Source organism: Pinus tabuliformis, chromosome 2_2, assembly GCF_031772625.1.
Source record: "Pinus tabuliformis cultivar Carrire ecotype Pingquan chromosome 2_2, CPIR1, whole genome shotgun sequence".
Taxonomy (NCBI): domain Eukaryota; kingdom Viridiplantae; phylum Streptophyta; class Pinopsida; order Pinales; family Pinaceae; genus Pinus; species Pinus tabuliformis.
Genome location: NC_142300.1, coordinates 699,554,484 through 699,576,542, shown reverse-complemented (window position 1 = coordinate 699,576,542; position 22,059 = coordinate 699,554,484).

Sequence of the window (22,059 nt, the reverse complement as noted above, 5' to 3'; positions counted from 1 at the left end):
AGCACGCTTGCGAATTTCAAAGTAATAGAGATTGTCGATGACAACAATCCCTATCCCACACTACTGGGAATCGATTGGGCCACGGACATGAATGGAGTGATAAATATAAAGAAGCACAAGATGATCTTTGAGAAAAAGTCATTGCGCATAGTGGTACCTTTAGACCCTGCAGAAGGATCACGCTACACAGAGCCGGTGCGCGACGATGATAGTGATGATGATCTAGATTGTATCTACAAGATAACCCTGCAAGAGTAGGATTGGGTGAATCCAACAGCAAATGGCAGGATTTCATGGGAGCGCGAAAGCTCCTACACTTTGAATTCAGATGAAGAAATAGAACGATGGTAGAACTGGTTGCACAAGGTAACCACACTCAATTGCAACATGATGATAAGGTCACTACGCTGTGTAGCAATAGATACAAGAGATCTGCTTATGTATGATGGGTTGACAGTGATGGATGAATTCTTGAACAAATTTGAAAGCGAGGTGGTAGAACAACAGCAGTTCGATGCTCTAAAATGGGCACTACGCGCTATGCTCACAATGTGGTGGAGTACGCACCAGCGGAATTTTAAGGACTGATGGGGATGCAGAAGGATGATGCGCCTATGATTTGGGAAAGCATAGATGTGGATAATAGACAAGTATGATGGATGTGATGATCCATGTGCGTGCCTCCCGAAATGGACCAAGGTCTACGGGGAAGAGCCACAACCTGAATGGGTGCATTTGTTTTGTCATACCCTAGATGTCATACCCATGAATTGGTATACTAAGATAGAGCTTCGCCATGGCACGAGCAAATGGGATATCTTGCATGAAGGATTCCTGTTAACCTTCACATTTGAAGATCGTTGGTGGGATATTGTTGATGATGCGCTACAAGCAGTAAAAGCAGCTATCTTCAAAATACCCCAAGAACCAATGGAAGTGCTTTAGCCGGAATGGGCGACCCAACTGAGCTGCGCACTGGAGTGTTACAATGTAAATATTGAGGAGGATGATGAGGATCCATGGAAAATTAACATCCTAGAAACTGAAGGCTGTCGTGAGGTTCAAGGACCATTGATTGAAGACCCTAACATCATCACGCTGCTAAAAATGAAGCAGGTAAATATTGGGACGAAGGCTGAACCCAAGTATGCAATGCTCGGTGACTATTTGGATGATGCCACAGTGGACAAGGTCACTAAGCTACTTCGCGAGGACCAAGACTTATTCCCGACCAAGATTACGGACTTACTGAAACCCGACGTGAAGCCGGTGAAGCAGAGGCCTTACCATTGGAATATGAAGTATAAGGAAAAGGTCCACATAGAACTAGACAAAATTCTCGCAGCAAGAATTATTGAGCCAGTAGAAGAATCCAACTAGGTGAGTCCTATGGTAGTGCAGGAGAAAATGCAGAAGAGAGAGATAAGAATATGCGTGGACCTCAGGAAGTTGAATGACGCTTGTGTACATGATCTATTCCCGACACCATTCACAGACGAAGTATTGGAAAATGTTGGCAAAAAAGAAGCATACTCTTTCATGAACGGGTTATCAGGGTACCACTAGATCAAGATCGTGCCGGAAGATAGGAGCAAAACATCCTTCGCAATGGAATAGGTCTTATTTCAATACACTGTTATGTCGTTTGGATTGAAGAACACGCCAGCCATCTTTTCATGCATAGTTGTTGCTGCATTCAAATAATACCTCCACAAGTTCCTAGAGGTCTATCTAGATGATTCGACTGTCTTCAAATTGGTTAAGCACCACGTAGCAAGCTTAAGCTTGATGCTGGATACTTGCCGATGATACCAGATTGCGCTGAACTTGAAGAAGTGCACATTCCTGGTTCCCTTTGGGAACCTGTTGGGACATGTGGTCTGCAAATAGGAACTGATGGTGGACCCTGTGAAGATTGCCGTAATTTTAAATTTGGAAGCACCGCGAAGTGTTAAACAGCTGCACACTACCTTGGGACACACGGGGTACTACAGAAAGTTCATCAAAAGCTATGCCCAAATCACCGTGCCGATGGAGAAACTATTGAAAAAGGATGTCACATTTTGTTGGAATGATGATTGCATGAAGAGCCTGGATGTCCTAAAAGGGTAATTGGCCTTCACTCCAATCCTGGTCTTCCCTAAATGGGATGTGGAGTTTCATGTCCATGTTGATGCGTCGTGTATCATACTGGGAGCAGTGCTCACAAAGGAGGGTGGGGAAGTCTTGGATCACCCTATCATGTTTGTAAGTCAGAGATTGTCCAAAGCCAAGAAACAATATTCCACCACCGAGCGTGAGGGGTTGGCGATGGTGTACGCACTCCAAAAATACCAGCACTATTTGCTAGGAGGACATTCCAAGATGTATACAGAAAATTCAGTGCTAAATTACTTGGTCAATAAGCTTGTGTTGGGGGGGCGTATATGTAGGTGGCTCTTATTGTTCCAAGAATATGACTTTAAAGTTGTGGTAAAGACGAGATGCCTGAACACAGGAGCAGATCACTTGTCACGTATTGAGACAGGTGAGGAATCGACTAATTTGGAGGAAGGACTACCTGAAGTTCATCTTTTTGTTGTGCGCATTGTGGAAGGGCACTTCGAAGATATACTCCACTTTTTGACAATAGGGATAACGCTGAAGGAGTACTCTGTCCAACAAAAGAAGGAATTGGTGGTACGTGCAGCGGATTTTTCTGTCATTGTGGGGCACCTTATAAAATGGGTAATGACGAGATATTGCGCAGATATGTACCTGAATTTCAATGAAGTCAGATCCTCACGGAAGCACATGGGGGTGCCACAGGAGCACACTATGTCAGACGAGCGACTGCACAAAAGATTCTCCGCGCAGGGTTGTGTTGGCCAACCCTACACCAAGATTCGAAAGCACACTGTAAGGCCTACAATATATCTCAAAGAACTGGAAAACCATTGCAAAGGGATGAGATGCCATTAAATCCACAAATGACACTACATCTATTCGAGAGATGGGCAATCAACTTTGTGGGACTGATCAAACCTTAGGGAAAAACGGGCGTGTGCTACATCATCACCGTGATGGAGTACCTTACATGATGGGAAAAAGTGCAGCCGGTCAAAGACTGCACGGCCGCTACAGCTGCAAAGTTCTTGTTTGAAAACGTGTTGACCCGATTTATCTGTCCAAAAATCTTAATGAGTGACTACGGTACACATTTCCTGAATGAAACCATCAGCACGCTCATAGAAGAGTTCCAAGTGTATCATCAGAAAATCACACCATATCACCCACAAGCCAATGGGATAGTAGAAGCATTCAACAAAATACTGGAGACTGCGCTGACCAAAGTGTGCAATGCGTAGTGAAGCGATTGGGACCTGTGCATGCCTACAATGCTATGGGCTTATAGGACAACGTGCAAGAAAATGATGGGGCAAACACCTTTCTGGTTAGTTTATGGCGTGGAATTTGTCATGCTGATGGAATATATCGTACCTAGTCTGCGCATAGCAGTGCTCACAGGGATCAAACCGCAAAGCTTTGGAGGAAAGGATCATGCAATTAGAAGAACTTGAGGACGAACGGTTCTTGGCTAGTTTTCATCAGCAGGTACAAAAGTAGTGGGAAAAGGCCTGGCATGATTGCCATATTAAGTTGTGCACCTTCAAGGTAAATGACTTAGTACTGTTGTATTACAGTAAGTTTGAAAAATTTCCAGGAAACTTCAGAATGCATTGTCTGGGACCATATGTGGTTAAGGAGGTCAGAGACAGAGGTGCGGTCCAGCTAGTGAATCTAAATGGAGAACCCTTCCCAGGCAATGTTGAGATAATTTATTAACACAAATTAACACAAGTATTCATTATCAATCCAGGTTTGTAAAACTTGGAGGCAAGTCCATAGTATATGGATATCAGGTATAGCCAAGCTTAGAAAATGAATTTTGAAGACCTAAAGAAGTGCATATTACAAATATAAGTCTATATTAACAATTTCTAACTCAATTTTGCAATGTATGAAAGATGAAGTGGCTCTTAACCTAAGAGATCCATTTGTGTCATTCTCTCTCAATTATCACTTAATGAATAGAAATCAGAAATCATGAATAAAAAATAGCTTAAGATGCATAAATCAACAATGAATGAGACTCTTAACTTAAGAGATCTTTGGGAATTTTTCATCATAATTCATTCATCATTATGCTATCATTGGAAAACTAAAATTACATTAAAAAAAAACTGCTTGCATGTAACAAAGATGAATTCTAGTTTTGATCTATTAACTCAATAGAAGGAGAATTCAACTTGAACACATTGTTGTCCCTTCTTATTAAAGTGATAAACAAACTAAGATTAACCGATAATATAAATCATCACACATTAATTCATAAAAAAATATGAAACAAAGCAAGTAAACAAATTCTAAAGTAACCAGTTCATGAAAATTAAGCTAATCTAACAATGAAGTGTACTTAGCTTGGAGTGGGGGCCCTCCACCCTTGCCTTGCACACTTGAGGTTGCATCAAATGCTGAAACTTCAAACACTCATCCACATCAATGAACAAAAAAATGAAAGTAGAACAAGTTCTTCAAATTAATCTCCAAAATCCAAATGTCTTAGCATAAAGTTATACAAAAATTACATATCATAAATCAAGGTCCAATGCTTGTGAAATGAATTCCTGAGTGACTGGAATTATTATGTTTCCTACTCTTGTTTGCTCCTGATTATAATTGTTCACAAATTCCCTTGTTATTCTCTCACTATGGCTATTAAATATTTGTAAGAAGCCTATGAACCCTGCTTGATATAATTTTTCTATTGTTTCCTTCTTTCAGTTTTCTACTTGGAATCTCGGCTCTATCCTGGTTGTCATATTCTCTATAAACCAGTGGATATAGGCTTCTACCGTCATTAACTTCATCTTTAATAATGACAAATAACAAGCATTTATTCATAGAAATCTTTTCTGGTTTAGCTCATAGATAGCTTACCTTTTCCCTTGATGCTTCTTAAAACAATTAAATCAGTCTCTTTTGGCCTTTATCTCACTCTGCAGTAATATTGTCCCTGTTTCAACACTCTGCTCTATTCATGCAATCAAGCATCCTTCTTTATATACACCTCTGTAAAAAAAATTGAACTCTGTTTTGAAATAAAAATATATAAAGAAAACAAAAATCATGTTACAATTTTTGTTTTTCTTAATATATTCTCCTGCTATCAAACTTGGACTATTTTTTTTTTATTCACTGAGTTTACATTGAGGTACTGTGTATAAATCGATATACAACACTTCACTACTTATACAATCAACATGCAATGTGAATTTGCAATCAACTATTGTTTTAACAAATTGGCTTTGCGCACTCAAATATAAGCCCAATACTCTATTTTTATTGACCAATTCCTTCATGCAATCAAATTGAAACTCGTTCTTCTGTCACACTGTCTGACCATAAAAACACATGTTTATGTGATTGACAACACAAGTGTAGTTTTAAGCTCGGCGACTATGCGTTTTTCAGAGGCTACATGTTTCAAAACTACACAAAAATTCCTCATTTCATTACTCAACATGCAATCAAAATTTAATAAGAGACTCTGTTTCAGAATTTCGTGGAAGATCTGTCTCTCTCAGCCAAGTTTTGTTTCATTTTCCTCCATGCTACAGTCAATAAAACGTTCATAATCTTGAAACTATGTCACAGTTTATTGCTTGTGCAATTAAACCCACTACCTGTGCATTTAAACTCACTTATAAACACTGTAAGCTTGGCAATTTCATGGAGTATACCCGACTACTATTGAAGTGTCGTAATCCCTTGATTCATGGCCCACTTAGTTGCGTTCCAAATCATTTTATTAGCATAATTAACTGCGTTTTAAATGCTCTTGTTTGGTGACTAGTGGCATAAACAAACTAAAATAAATGACAGACAGTTCCATTGAAAGATCTCGGCGAAAAGAATCTCGATATTTCCTCTACAATCCCTCATCATATTAAAGAAACGAATTATATTTTTACTCACCTCTGTTCTCCATGAGATTCTTGCTAACTGACTCCACTTCCTCTGTCAATCTACTCGACTTACCCTTTTTATCTCTCCAATTCCTTAGCGTTATATTTTTACCTCCATTTCTTCTGTCAAACCATTTTACTTCTCTCAACTGCTTGCCAATGGCATCTACCATCTTTCCTAAGCCTCCAACGGCTATGATGGAAAACAAATTTATGGTTCTGAGGTCTCTGGCTTCAACAATGGTGGAGCTCTTCTCTGTTAAACGCATAGGGTTTGTTTTCTACTTGTTTCAAAACGTTTTGACCGTTTCACTATTTGGTTGCTGCCCTTTGACCATTATGTCGTGTATAATAGTCATTGGACAATGCCCTCATGGCCATCCCTTTGACCGGATGCCGTGCATATACCATCAAAATGATAGAATTGAACTGTTTATAATTATTTGAACTGTGCTGTCGACACTATATAGTTTATCATTTCTACATTTGCATTCAGTTTTATTATGATTTTAGCTTAGGTTCACTTATTATACCTCCATCTATTTTCCTTACCTTATGCTTGATTCATTTGAAGCCATCCTTCAATCCATACCATGGTTGTCCTCCTGCATACCAACTCACCCTACCTTTGACTGTTATATGTATTGTTTGTTGCCACGTCGCTTGCATGAATGTCATATATCACTTCGCGGGTTATTCATTCATCATGTTTTTCGTTGGGTTTGCAATGCATTACCACCGGCTTTACCATAATGACCTTACACCATCGTATTATCATAAGGCTTGGTATAATAACCTTGCACCATCACATCGTATTTCCATAAAGTTTGCTATGATAATATCGTATTACCATTTTCCATGATAACCTTACACCATTGAATCATATTACCATCTCATGCGCTATGATATGTTTAATACATTAATCATTTCGATTTTGTATTTTCTTGCAATATATTTCATAATGCGCATATCCCTTATGTTTTACAATGTATCTCTTTAATTTTAAAATGACCATTTAGGTCATGTTTAAAATTATCTCCATAGTACTAATGTTTGATTTGTTTGTGCAGGTTCAACTTTTTGCATCCTTTTTAATCCCTTTTGCTTTGAGGAAAAATACTTAGGGTTATATACTTAGGGTTATGGAATGTTAGGATCATGGAATTAAATATAGGATGTATATAGGATTATGTATAGGGTAAATGTAGAATGTAAACATAGGATATACATAGGATAATGGGTATAAAATAATCGGTATAGGATGAAGGTAATGTAATGAATATGCATTCAGGTACTAATCTTAATTTTAACGAACTCTAAAAATTTCTAAAAAATTTCGAATTTGCAAGAGAAAAATTTTGTACTCACAATACTTGTACATCCTTGACAATATTGGATGATGTCTTCTAATCAAATGTCTTAGATAATTGAAACGTAGAATTTATTTATGCCTTCTGTTCTAGCATTCTTCATTGATTTTGGTTCTTTTATTGGCAATGTCATTCAGGTTCCTCTGCAGTTGATTCATAATAACTCAGGTCCCAACTGTCATGTACATTTTTATTCAATATATACATGTTTTTGTTAACATTTCATGTCCCTTTGCAATTAATTCATAATAACTCATGTCCCAACCGTCATCCAATGTATACATGATTTTTTAACATTTCAGGTTCATGCAATATATACATGTTGTTTTCTAACATTTCAGGTCCCCAACTGTCATCAATTTCAAAAATATTTCAGGTCCCAACTGACATTGGTTTCAAAAATATTTCAGGTCCCAACTGACATTGGTTTCAAAAATATTTCAGGTCCCAATTGACATTGGTTTCAAAAATATTTCAGGTCCCAACTGCAAACAATACAAGTTCCGTCGTCAATTCAGCTGCACAACTAAGTTTCTTGTGCGACCTTCCCCCTTGCTTAGCTGAAGACTTGTCCTCAAGTCATGTTTCTTTGGAGGATTTTCTGCAAAACAAAGCTATTGTAAGAATAGAACAAGAAGTTGTGAATTCATACAATCCAAAACGAGTTGGTTTTCCTCTATGAATTCTTGTTTGCTTGGTGCCAGTTGCCTGGTTTTCACTAGCAAACTTTTATTTTATTATATATATATTTTTTATATTTTTTATATTTTTTATTCTTCTAGAGTACTGGAAGGTACATGGCTATGTTGTTCCATTACTTCCAGATCTGTCTCTTGTATCAGTTGTTTCATAAATTATTCTTTGTTGATAGGCTTATTGTAAACTTTAAGCCTATGTCCATTTACCAAAAATGATGTAGATTCTTGATTAATTGTTTTGATTTGAACAGCTCCATTGTCAAAGATTTCCTCTATCTCATATGGTGTTGCGAACTTGGCCTTGAAATCTTTGAATTTGGAGTCAAACAGTAATGCCCAGTCTCCTTTGTTGAATGTTTTGTTCTTGATGAATCTGTCGTGCCATTTCATTCTTTGTTGTTGTACCAATGTTGTGTGTTCTATTGCCTACTATCGATGCTCATCGAGTTGGTTTAATTCCATTATCCACTATTGTTGTGCTTCAGACAGTTCTAGTCCTAGTTCTGCTTCCAACTTAAATGTGTGTATCTGAAACTCTATGGGTAGTAAGACTTCTTTTCCATACACTAACTGGTATGGACTAAACCCAGATGTGTTTTTCCATGTTATTCTGTATGCCCATAGTGCATCTCTTAACTTTTCTAACCAGTGCTTCCTTTTCAGTTGTACTGTTTTTGTCATTATGTTTTCTAGGACTTTATTTGTTGCTTCCACTTGTACGTTTGCCTGAGGATGATACAGTGTTGATTTTTGGTGCTTTATCTTATACTTTTCAGTAAGATCCTGAACAAGTTTTGAAGTAAATTGTGCTCCCTGATCAGTTACAATCTGTCTAAGCACGCCAAATCTCACAAATATTTCCTTAAAGAGGAAGGTCACCACTGTGTTTTTTGTTGCCTTTGTGACTGCTTTTGCTTCCACCCATTTAGTGACATAATTTGTACATACCAAGATGTACTTCTTTCCATTTGATGGTGGATTTATTGGTCCCACAAAATCTAGAGCCCATTGCTCGAATGGTTCTATGAGAACTTGTGGTTTAAGTGGCATCTCATCTAATACTATTGGTCTCCCTATTCTTTGGCAACTGTCACATCTCTTGACATAAGCCTTGGAGTCTTTGAAGATTGTTGGCCAGTAGTAGCCCAATTGCAACACCTTATAGGTTGTTCGCTTGTCTGCAAAATGACCACCACACAGTTCATCATGACATGCTTTCAAGATTTCTAATATCTCATCTTCTCTCACACATTTTCTTATTATTAAATCAGAACTAGTATAAAACAGATCACCATTTACCCAACTATATCTAGAGATTTCTCTAATGATCTTTCGTTTTTGTTTCTTTGTAAATTGAGTTGGGAATTTTCCAGAGGATAGATAGTTTGCTATGTCTGTAAACCATGGTGTTTTTACTATTATTGCAAATAAATGTTCATTTGGAAAGTTATCTGTAACAAGATTTGGATCATTTGGTGTATGTAATCTTGAAAGAAAATTGGCCACTTGATTGTCTTTCCCTGGTCGATCTTGAATTGTAATGTTAAATTCTTGCATTAACAGTAATCATCTTGTTATTCTTCCATTTATGATTGATTTGTTCATTAATTATTTTATTGCTGAATGGTCTGTATGAATGAATACTTGGTATCATGTTATGTAATGCTTGAATTTGTTCACTGCATGTACTATAGCTAACATTTCTTTTTCTGTGACTGTGTAGTTCAATTTTGCTGGTGTTAAGTTTTTTCTTATGAAGTATATAACATAATTGAACAGGTTTTCCTTCTGTCCAAGCAATGCACCTATAGCAGTATCAGATGCATCAGTTGAAATGTGAAATGGCAAAGCCCAGTTTGGTCCACGAAGAATGGGTGCAATTGATAATTTTTCCTTCAATTTCTGAAATGCATTTTGACAATGATTTGTCCATTGGAATTCAACATCCTTTGCTAGTAACTTGAATAGAGGTTGTGCTATTTTGCTAAAGTTTTCTATAAATCGTCTATAATAGCCTGCATAACCCAAGAAAATCCTTACCTCCTTTTGAGTTGTAGGTGGCATTAAATTCACAATGACTTGTATTTTAGGTGGATCTACCTTAATTCCCGATGAGGATACATGGTGTCACAAAACTATCCCTTCAGTTAATGTCATGTAGCATTTTTCATTACTCAGGGACAAATTTGTTTCTATGCATCGTTTTAAAACTTTCTCAATATTTTTAAAGCAATCGTCATATGTGTTTCCATATACTGTGAAACCATCCATATAGACTTCTACACATTCATGGATTAGATTAGCAAATATTGCAAGCACTGCTCTTTGGAAAGTTGCAGGTGCATTACATAGTCCAAATGGAAAAAAATTATATGCATAGGTTCCCCATGGGCAGGTAAATGTTGTTTTGTCCTAGTCTTCTATTGCTATTCTAATCTGATTATACCCACTAAACCCATCTAGGAAAGAGAAAAAAAATTCCCAGCTAATGAGTCTAGAACCTGATCAATGAATGGTAGCGGAAAATGATATTTTAATGTTACTTTGTTCAATTCCTGGTAGTCCACACATATTCTCCACTTCCCATTTTTCTTTGGCACAATCACCAATGGAGAAACCCATTGACTATCTGAAATAGGATAGATGAACCCAACTTTTAGTAGTTTCTGCAGTTCTTCCTTCACTATTTCTTTCATCATGGGATTCATTTGTCTTTGAGGTTGTCTTACTGGTTTAATATGTTCATCTATATAGATGTGGTGAATACATGTGTTGAGATGAATTCCTTGCATATCTGTATAATCCTAGACAAAAGCTTTTGAATATTTTTGTAGTAATGTTATTACCTCTTGCTCTTGTGATGATTGTAAATGGTTACCAATGTTCAAATGTTTTCCCAGATATATCTCAATTGTTTTTGTTGTTGAATTGGTAATTGTGTTTACAGGAAAAATGTTTGTAAAGGATTCTTGCAAGGATTGGATTGTACAAGTTTCCTGAAAACACTGATTCAAAAGATTACTTGCAGCTTCATATTGAATTTCTCTAAGCTGCTCTGAAATATTTGGTTCTGAGATGAAAAGATCCATTAAATCTTCATTCTCTTCTTCTTCTCTAAGATCAAAGACTTGATTGATACTTAGAACTGATTTGGTTTTTTGTTGTTCTTGTTCTTCAAGCATTGATTCTAAAGAAGGTGATTGTGCAGGAGAATAAAGTGTAATGTGTTTCCTCTCATCTCCATGTGCAATAATCATACTTCCAGATCTGCATCCTATAAAGGCATCAACAGTGGCTAACCATGGTCTGCCTAAGATTAGAGGATGTCCTCCCAAATTTGTTTTTGGCTGCAAGATGAGGAAGTCAACAGGATACTCCCATGAATCCAAAGAGACTATAATATCTTCTAGTATTCCTTCTGGTACAACTTTAGATCTATCTGCTAACTCTAGGATTGTAGAAGTAGATCTAATGTTGTTTAAATGCAGATACTTCATTGTCTCCATAGTCATTACATTTATAGCAGCTCCCAAATCTATCAATGTGTTTGGAACTGAGAAATTATTTATTGAAATAGTAACCATAGGGATACTAGGATCAATATATTTTTCTACTGCTGTTTTTGTAGACATGAGGCTTGCTAATTTTCCAATGACTTGGATTGTAGTAGGATCCATCTTCTTTTTACCAGTTTTCTTGATGCATAATTCTTTTATTGTTTTAGCATATATTGGTATTTATTTGATTTCTTTCAATAAGGGAACTTTTACATAAGCATTTTTCAATTCATCCAAAATGTCAAATTCAAGAAGGTTCATTTCAATTTGTTGTTCTACTAACCTCTCAGGATAAGGTGGTGTTTGAGTTATAATAGTTTTTCCTTTCTAAATTTGTTTTTCTGAATGTGATGTTTTAGGTTGTTCTCCTTGCTCATTTGGTTTTTTTATGATAGGAGGAGAATCCTTTTTAAGCACCTTTCTAGACCTTAAATGGACATCATTTATGGGAAGAATAGAATATGTTGGAAAATATGCTGCTTCTTCACCATTGTATGCAGGTTTATCCATTTTATTGATTGGATTTGCCACTGGATGGGTTGGTAATTGAGTTGGTCTGGGTTGGTTTGAAGGTAGTTGTAACTGCTGTGGTTGTGTTACTAGTGGTGGAGAATTCTGTTGCAGAAATGGCATGGATAATGGATATGCAGAATTTTGTTGTGGAAATGGCATGGATTGTGGATATTGTTGGTATGGAAATGGTTGTTGATATTGTTGCTAGTATTGTTGTTGGTATTATTGAAGTGGCTGATTTCCATAACCATATCCTCTCCAACCTTGTACAGGTTTGCTTTGATATTGTTGTAGAGGCCAAGCTTGCCATGGCATTGGAGTATTCCAAGAATTTTGAGGTGGATACTAATAGTTTTTTTGAGGGAATTGTTGTAGATTTTGTTGAGGAATCCTTGGTTGCCAAGGTCTTCTTGGTGCTACGTAGTAGAAACCTTTTGTTCCTTGCACTTCTTCCATTGGATTCATTTGCAATTCCTTCAACCTTAGATAGTTTTATGTTGAATGATTTTCTGTACAAAGACCACACACTTGAACACTATCCAAAGGACATTCTCTTAATGCATGTTTCTTTCTACATTTGGGACAAAAGATTGCTAAACTTTGTTCTTGTTCTTCTTTCTTTTTGTTTGCTTTTATAACATCCACTTGTGTCCCTAATGTACTTAGGAGATCAGTTTTGAAGTTTTCTAGCAAGCTTCCTATCTTTTCTCTTCTTACTCCTCCTGCTGTTGATTTTGCTGCTTTTGAACTAACATCTCTCCTTCTAGTTTTTGATCTTCCTCTAGAATATTTTTGACATAAATCTGTAATTTCATTAAATGGAATTTGAAATGTCACCCTTTCCCATTACATTCAGAATGTTAAGGTATTCATCCCTTATACCTTTGAGAAAGATTGTTCGAATGATGTCCTGGTTTAGAGAGTGTTGTTTAGATTTTTGTAGATTATATGCAACTCTTTCTAAGTATTATTCTAGACTCTCGTCTTCTTGTTGTGTCATTCTGAAAACATCCTCTTTTGAGTCTCTTGGCCTAGAATAGGCTTGATATTTTTTAAGAAAGTTTGATTTCATTTCATCCCAAGAAGCTATTGTTTGCTCTCCTAAATCCATGAACCATTTTAAGGTTGCTGCTTTCAATGTAGCAGGAAAGAGACGAAGTTTGTGTATGTCATCGGTGTATCCATAAGTTCTACACAAGATATCAAATTCAAACATAAAGGAATCAGGATCTTCCATTGACATTCCATAAAAATTTGGCAATATAGAAGGTGGAATATTTTTCATTTTTACATCTTCTCCTAATACTGTACTTGTATCCAATATTGGAAAGCCAAAAGTAGTTTCGTGATCACCACCATCTTCTTGCCTTTTCCTATCCTCTTCTCCTTTCCTATCATTTTCTCATCTTGCTTCTTCCTCTTTGTGTCTTCTCCACTTTCTTTGTTGTCTTTCATATTCAAGTCTTTGTTCAGGACTAAGAATAACAGATCCATGTCCCTCTTCTGCCATAGCTTCAATTGTTTCAATGTCAACTTGAGGCTCAAGTTGTTCAAAAGTGGGTTGATCTATGGACTCAAAAATGGACTTTTTTTCTTTAACAATTTCTTTTTGTTTTCCTGAAGTAGGTGCTATTGTTGAAGGTTGTTTTCTTTTCACTTCCTAGGCTAACAAAGTTTGCCTTTCAATTAAAGTTAATCTTTGTCCTGTTCTTTGTTTTTCTTCCAATTCCTCAATTGTTAGTTTACCAGCAACTAGTGTTGTTCACTTTGATGGTCCTACTTATATTGATGGGGGGTTTTGTTTAATAAATCTACCTTGAGGATCTCTATTTCTAGGCATAAAGAAACATAACCAAAAGAAATGTATCTTAATTAAAAAAATTTATTTTTGTTTTATCAAATTTTTAGTTTTTTTTTTTTTGATCTTTCTATTTGACTACACTGATAATTGCCTCCGTGGCAATGACGCCAAAATGTTGAGCTAATTTATTAACACAAATTAACACAAGTATTCATTATCAATCTAGGTTTGTAAAACTTGGAGGCAAGTCTACAGTATATGGATATCATGTATAGCCAAGCTTAGAAGATGAATTTTGAAGAACTAACGAAGTGAATATTACAAATATAAGCCTATATTAACAATTTCTAACTCACTTTTACAATGTATGAAAGATGAAGTGGCTCTTAACCTAAGAGATCCATTTGTGTCCTTCTCTCTCAATTATCACTTAATGAATAGAAATCAGAAATCATGAATTAACAATAGCTTAAGATGCATAAATCAACAATGAAGGAGACTCCTAACTTAAGAGATATTTGGGCATTTTTCATCATAATTCATTCATCATTATGCTATCATTGGAAAACTAAAAATACATAAAAAGAAATTGCCTGCATGTAACAAAGATGAATTCTAGTTTTGATCTATTAACTCAATAGAAGGAGAATTCAAATTGAACATTTTGTTGTCCCTTATTATTAAAGTGATAAACAAACTAAGATTCACCAATAATATAAATCATCACACATTAATTCATAAGCAAATCTGAAACAAAGCAAGTAAACAAATTCTAAAGTAACCAGTGCATGAAAATTAAGTTATTCTAACAATGAAATGTACTTAGCTTGGAGTGGAGGCCCTCCGCCCTTGCCTTGCACACTTGAGGTTTCTATCAAATGTTGAAACTTCAGTCACTCATCCACATCAATGAAAAACAAAATGAAATTAGAATAGGTTCTTCAAATTAATCTCCAAAATCCAAATGTCTCAGCATAAAGTTATACAAAAATTACATATCATAAACCTTCAAAGTCTTGGCTTAAATAGAAGTTTATGAAACAAACTGATCTAAAGTCTCTTTAACAATAATATCTATTCATATCCATATATCTAAGTCAAATTCATTCAATCCATCCCAAGAAATATGGAAAAACCCATGAAATCACAAAATTGCCCTATTTCCTAGGGATTTTCTTGGTGACTAGTCATGTTTGACCAGCTTTGACCGAGCCTAATAAAGCTTGTTTTGACCGAACCAAGTGGAATTAGTTCAGTCCTAGTTACCAAGCTTTCCATACATGCATCTAACTAGAGCCCAAGAGCCCTGCAAACATGTCATCCACATAGCTATTATGGGAATTTCTGATTCTGTCAAAATTTGCACTTGAAATCGAATTTTCATAAAAACTTTAGAAATTGTAAAATTAAAATTAAATACCTAAATATGCATGAAATACATCAAAATGGAATGGATATAATGGAAATATATAGAGATTAAATAAGTTTCCTCAAGCAAAAATAGACCAAAACTGAGGGCCAACAGGCAAAGTGAATGGCAGCTGCTTAAAGCCCTACACGGGTGGGCTGACTATTTGACTAACTGACCGAACCACAGTCTTCATGCTACAAGGATACGGACAAGGGTGTGGGAGTATAAAAATATACAACAGATACTAATATAGATGTATGACGTAGTTCAGATACAAAAGTCTCGAAACAACATACGCAGCAGGTTCAAAAAGCAACAACTCAGTGCGTTGCGGACGTCAACACAGTGCGAGAACAGTTGGAGGGACTCTGCGCCAAGATCACCGCGCTAACCGAGTGACTCAAGGTCGAGTCATGATGATTGTGTTGGGGGCCTGCTGGGCATGGAATCCCCCCACGACATGTTTTGGGTCTCAAAGCCCAAGTTTTGACTTGATATTGTTGTAAAGACTCCACGAATTACGAAATCAATAATAGAGTCATAGGGTTTTCTGCCCTAATCTTGTAATATAATGTCAGCCTACCCATGGTTCGTGGACCATGGGATTGTATAAGTAGAGTGAGGCTCTAAGCTGCAAAGATACATCTAATAGAATAAAAGATGTGCATGAAAGGTCTTAGTGATTAAGTCAAAGTGTCTAAGTGTGTCTTGGGTCTTAGAGTAGGAGAAGGCTCTGCAGCTGAGTGCATAGAGGCCTAGTAGTCCGCAGCTGAGTGCGCGGACCCCTATAGCTGAGTGCGAAGGGTGGAGTCGAGTCTGTAACCAAAGAAGAGATTAATAAAGAGAAGGTTTATCAGAATTCTGTGTATTTTTTCCTAAGTTAATACATGTTTTTTGTAAGTTGCAAATATATTGTTTGTTTACTGCACGCACCTGTATAAATGATTTATGTGGTTAAGAATAACTTAAATCACACAAGTAGGCTAAAGTAATCAGCTAACATTGGAATACTAGTAAAGGTTTGAGTAATAACAGCATTTGGCCCCCGAGTAGGGCTGCGCAAAGGAAGAACCTCAGGTTGCGAGGTAGGGGAAAGTGCGCGTAACGACGTGCACACAGGCCTCAGGCTGCGAGGTAGGGGAAAGTGCGCGTAATGACGTGCACACAGGGTCAAACTGCGGACCACATGAACTCATCAAACATCTCCAGGGTGTGGAAACCTGGTTTTAGAACCCTCCCATACTACTTCGGGTGAGACCTCAGTCCGCGCTTCGCGAACTATTGCCAAAAGGGCCAATAGTATCGAGATTTGTTTGGCTAAATCACCTTTGAACCTGGGTAAGGCCCCATCAAGCCAACAGCTATCAAATGCCATGTATTCTAATCCTATTGTTGTTGCGACATAGGAAAAATATTATTTCTCATGGATGCCATGCATTTTCCACATATCATTGCATTGATCATGCATAGATGCGAGCACACTTGTGTGCATTTGTAAAAGCCATGTATCATTATTATTTCATCCTTTTGGTGCATTTATCATGGAGAGATCCATGGTGTCTAGCATGTACTGTAAAAGTTTTCAAATTCAAGTATGTATGGGCTATTGGGTGTCAAAGTCTAGTTTTACATGTCATTGACATAGCCCATGTTGCATTTAGAAATTTGATTGAATGATGTAAGTTGGGTCCATACAGTCATTGGTTGGTAATAGGCATGGTTATATAAGAGTCACATATTAGTCATATATACTTATCACAACCATTTGTTTTCCACATAGAGCATTTCTTTGTATTGTACATTATTGTATGTCAATAGTAAAAGTTGGTTGAAGTCTTATTCCATGAGTAGTCTCTTTCACTTGGAAAGGAGCCTTATTGCAGAGAAGTGGAAGTGTTGCTACAACAAAAAATAGAGTATGATTGTATCTCTATTACATGTTTAGGGGGGCATGGTCAGTATGTGAGGATGCATTTTTTTGGCTATAGGCATGTTTGGAAATTGAGTTCATTGTTTCACATGATTTTCTTGTAGTATAAACATCTACTCTTATCACAAGATTAGTTTGTATCAGCTTTGTAGTCAGCATGGTATTGAGGATTATACGGGGGGTACTTCTCTTAGTTACCACAATGTTTGAATTGTACCTTGTCATTGATAAGTATTTTATTTTGGCATTGCTATGAATTTCCCTTTTCCATTGATGTCAAAGGGGGAGAGAGTATGTAGATCAACTTCAGTGGTTAGGTTCAGGAGGGAAGATCAGAATCAGGATGAAATCAATGCCAAAGGGGGAGCATGTTGGAATTGTAGTGTTGGCATTGATGTCAACAAGGACTTGACACTATTTTCCTTGTCATGATGTCTTTTATGCTTTGTATTACGTTTTATGTATGCTCTTCCATGGTTGTAACAAGGTCTAAGCTTGCACATTAATGTCCTGAAGTTGAGCTACAAGTTAGGTGGAAGAAGGGATGCTTGTATGATGTAACACAACTGACAAGTTGACATAAAGCATATAATGAACCCTAGAGAATTTATTACCTATGTTATAATGTATTTCCTGAAAGTAGAGGGTGCCTTACAACCTACAGGTGGATTTCCCAAATTGTGTGCGCACTACATTTAATTCCATGGAATTTTTCTATGGTATTTTCTCAATAAGGCAAAGGAATTTTACTCTTCATCTAGAAAGTGGTTAAAGGAGAAAATATCCCTTATTGTAATTCCCTCTCCCACATTTACCCAATTTCATAAGCTTGCCAGGGTAAACGTGAGATGACTGACCCTATGACATGACCTGACCTCCAAATTCCATTTATGGAAGTGGGACGACAAACTAAAACCTTCGTGACATATCTCAGGCGCTACAGAACACTCAGGGGCCAAATGACCAACCCAGGTGGACAATCCCTGAGATGGGTGTTGGCTCAATTGGGCCTAATCCAGGTTCGGAAGAATTATTTAGCCAAACAAATCCCACAGCTACCGGCCCTTTCAGTAACAGTCCGTGAAGCACGAACTGACGTCTCACCTGAGGTAGTAGGGGAGGGTGCTAGAACTAGGTTTCCACGCCCCTGGGATGTCTAGATGTGGTCTTGGGGCTTCATGCACTTTTCCGCAGCTTCGCACTACTTCTACGTCGTGCCGATCTAAACCCAGGACTTTCTTTATTACTTACTGCTACGCTGTTTATGTATTGGGTTTACTTATTGTAGTATTTAAGCACACATTTATTAGATGTAACCCCTTCGCGTATTTAAAATAAACATATATTCATAACCAAGACAGATGCATAAAGAGTAAACAATAATAGCAAGCCAAATCATGATAACTCAGATTTTGACACAAAATTCCGGAAAACACTTATCTTTATTTACTTTCTTCACCAATACATCCAGATCCGCCCTGCGCACTCAGCTGCAAGGGTCCGTGCACATAGCTGTAGACTCTTCCAGGCCTCTACGCACACAGCTGCAGAGCCTCTACCTACTACCCAACCCTTCGACTTGGACTTACAGACGCTTTACGACTTTCTTCCTCAGATACCCATTACATAATAGATTCAATATTTTCCCACAAAACTAAAAACTGTCTTTCCCCCATAGAGCTTTGCTCTATTTATACCTATCTATGGTCCGCGAACCAACTTCCTATCCAAATACTTTATATTATTTTTCAGATGGTCAGCCCTTTGACTCGACCTCTTACCCTTCACGCTCCACATATTTCAGAATTTTCCAATATATTTATTCTAATTTCTAGGTTAACAAACCCAAAACTGTTACGTGGGACCTTCGCTACCCAATAGTCCCCCAACACAATCATCGTGACTCGTCTCGAGTCACTTGTTGGTGCGGCGAAATGTGCTACCCTGGCTTCGCGGTTCACTTTCCTCTGAGTGACGCTCGTCATCCTACTGCTTCCATGTTGTCTCCTACAGCGCATCTTCTAGCTCCTACTTCAGTGTTTTGACCCCTTCGTGCGACCGATGATGCTCATTTTTCTCTGCTCAGTTAACACAAAACACCCTCTCTTAGGATTTTAGCTCGAGCAGGGGAGCCACGTAAGGGACCTTCGTGTACCACCGTAGCTACTTCCAACATTCATATCCAGTCTTTGCCCTATCCACTGCAACTTGTGTTGCAATTTTGCAATACCATGGTTGCTATCTATGAGACCCATCTTCCTTCTATCTTTTAGAGACTTCTTAGTAACCTCATTTACGCCCATGGTCACTGTTTTTCCCTTCCTTCGGTGAATTAGTGTAATTGACCAACCAACCTGTGGCATTTGAACCACTTCTGTTTCATGTTTCCCTGCTTCCTGTGTATCCAACATGTCTGCGATAGTCATCATCATGCTGGTTAGAAAGTCCGGCTGCTTTAACGACCATATTACCACCTTCAGGCTTACTCCTGGTGCAAAGATAGCCATCGGAGCCATTGGAAGAGTTAGCCTATAGTGTGTGGAATTGTAGTTGGGCTGGTAGATGCTCCTCGGTGATTTATAAGCACGGTAAATTTCAAATCCCCTGATTCCCACCATTTCTAGCATTCCTGTGGGTATCCAGCTCGTGCCATATTTGGCTCGTACCCCTGCTCTTAATTGTCTGCCGCCAACTCTGTGTTGCCATAATGCAGACGTCTTGTCATGAACAGTGATTCAAATAGTCACCTCTACTCAAAGTAACGCAGCAGCGTACGTCTGACTACGCGATCGCGTTTTCGCTTACGAGCCCGATCGATGCGTTCTTGGCCTTCGCACCCCGTATCCCTAGACTTCTTTACCATCCCACGCTCTCTTTCAACTGGTTGGAGCAGTGAGACTATCCCTTGAATGGCTAGTCAGGCGAATCGCCCACTAGTATAGAGCTTTAGGTGACTGTCATTCACTTGGCCCAGGAAGGGATCCCCATTTAGTTTAGCTAGCTGAACCGCGCCCCTTTCGGTGACTTCTTTGACGACATATGGTCCCAACCAGTGCATTAGTAGTTTGCTAGGGAATTTCTCAAATTTACTGTCATATAGAAGTACTAGGTCATTCTCTTTGAAAGTGCACTCCTTAATATGTCAATCATGCCATGCTTTTTCACGGTGTTTCTACACTTGTTGGTGGAAGCCAGCCAGGAATCGTTCCTCTTCCAATTCTTCGAGTTGTGTGAGCCTCTCCTCAAAAGCCCCGCAATCTGCCATACCAGTAATTGCTGCTATCCGTAGACTAGGTGTCTGCCAGATAAGTCGTTCTTGCGGATAAGACCGACCTCCCTAGTATCTAATGATATCTAGCGACAAGCAAACCAAACAAATTCTATCTTTCTCTAAATATGAAATTTATAAATAAAGGCAAACAAGTGTTTTAGGCCTACCTTCGGTCCAATGCAAGTTTGTGGAAGCCTCGCTCTGTTGATCCAAATGAGCTCCCTTGTAGAGAATCTGCAAACACAAACAAGCACACAAATTAAATAGCACCTGAAAAGCCAATATAATAAAGCATACTTATCATGATGATCAAGGAATTCATGAAGCAAATCTCATAAGACAATTTGTTGAGAAAAATGAATCTGATTGTATTAACTTAAATCAAAGAAGAACCTTACAACCTTATGCCTTGATGTTGTACAAGCTCCTCCCAGGGTCCAACAAGAAGTCTCCTCTACTTTGACAAGTTTCACTCTCTTCCCAATGAAGCCAAAAGGTATGTGATCTCTCCTCTCAAGCTTAACTAGGAAGTCTCAATTCCAACATCATTTACCCTAAAAAATGTTCAGCTTCTAACCTCACTAGCAACCAACCCAATGCTTTAATTTATAATGCAATGGAGGGAAGTTACTAGGTCCTCCTTTAAAGGGATAAAGCCCTCCTTCAAAGGGATAAGCTCCTCTCATCAAGGGATTAGGTCCTTCACTTTTGGGATGCATGAACCACCTAGGAGCGAACCATCCACGTTAGGATTCCTTCTAGAATCATCTAGAATTGACCCAAAGTGAGTTTTTAAGAATAAACTTGCGCCTTTTTGACTTTCACAGGGGTCCACACCCACTCCTTTAGAGACAGAGCGGGCAAGTCCATAGGTAACATGAACAGGGGGTGCGGGACCGCAGGCAACAGTGAGAGAAAGTGCGGAACTAGAGCTTTATTGATTTTTAAGGTTTTTCTCTCATTTTCAAAGCTTGACATGAAGAGCTGAGGTTTGAGACTTGCTTAGGAGGACAGTATGAATGATGATAGACCCATACTGACTACAAATAGTCATGGTGACAATATTTTGCATAACACTAGGCACAATATATTCCATAGGCATAACGGCCTCCTAGCCATACACTAACCAAAACGACGTCTGGCCTGTCAACTTCTTACATGTGGTGCGGTATGCCCATTGCATAGTAGGGATGCGCAAGTCCCAATCATTTCATCATGTATTACAGACCTTGGTCAATGCGGTCTCCAGTATTTTGTTGAAGGCTTCCACCGTCCTGTTGGCTTGCAGGTGGTATGGCATACTCTGCTGGTGATATATCTGGAATTCTTCAGTGAGGGCGTTGATTGTTTCATTCAAAAAATGTGTTTCTCGATCACTCACGAGAATTTTGGGACATCCAAACCTTGTTAGGACGTTCTCAAACAAGAACTTCGTAGCTGTGGCTACCGTGCAATACTTAACCAGTTGTGCCTCTACCCATCGGGTCAAATAGTCTATGA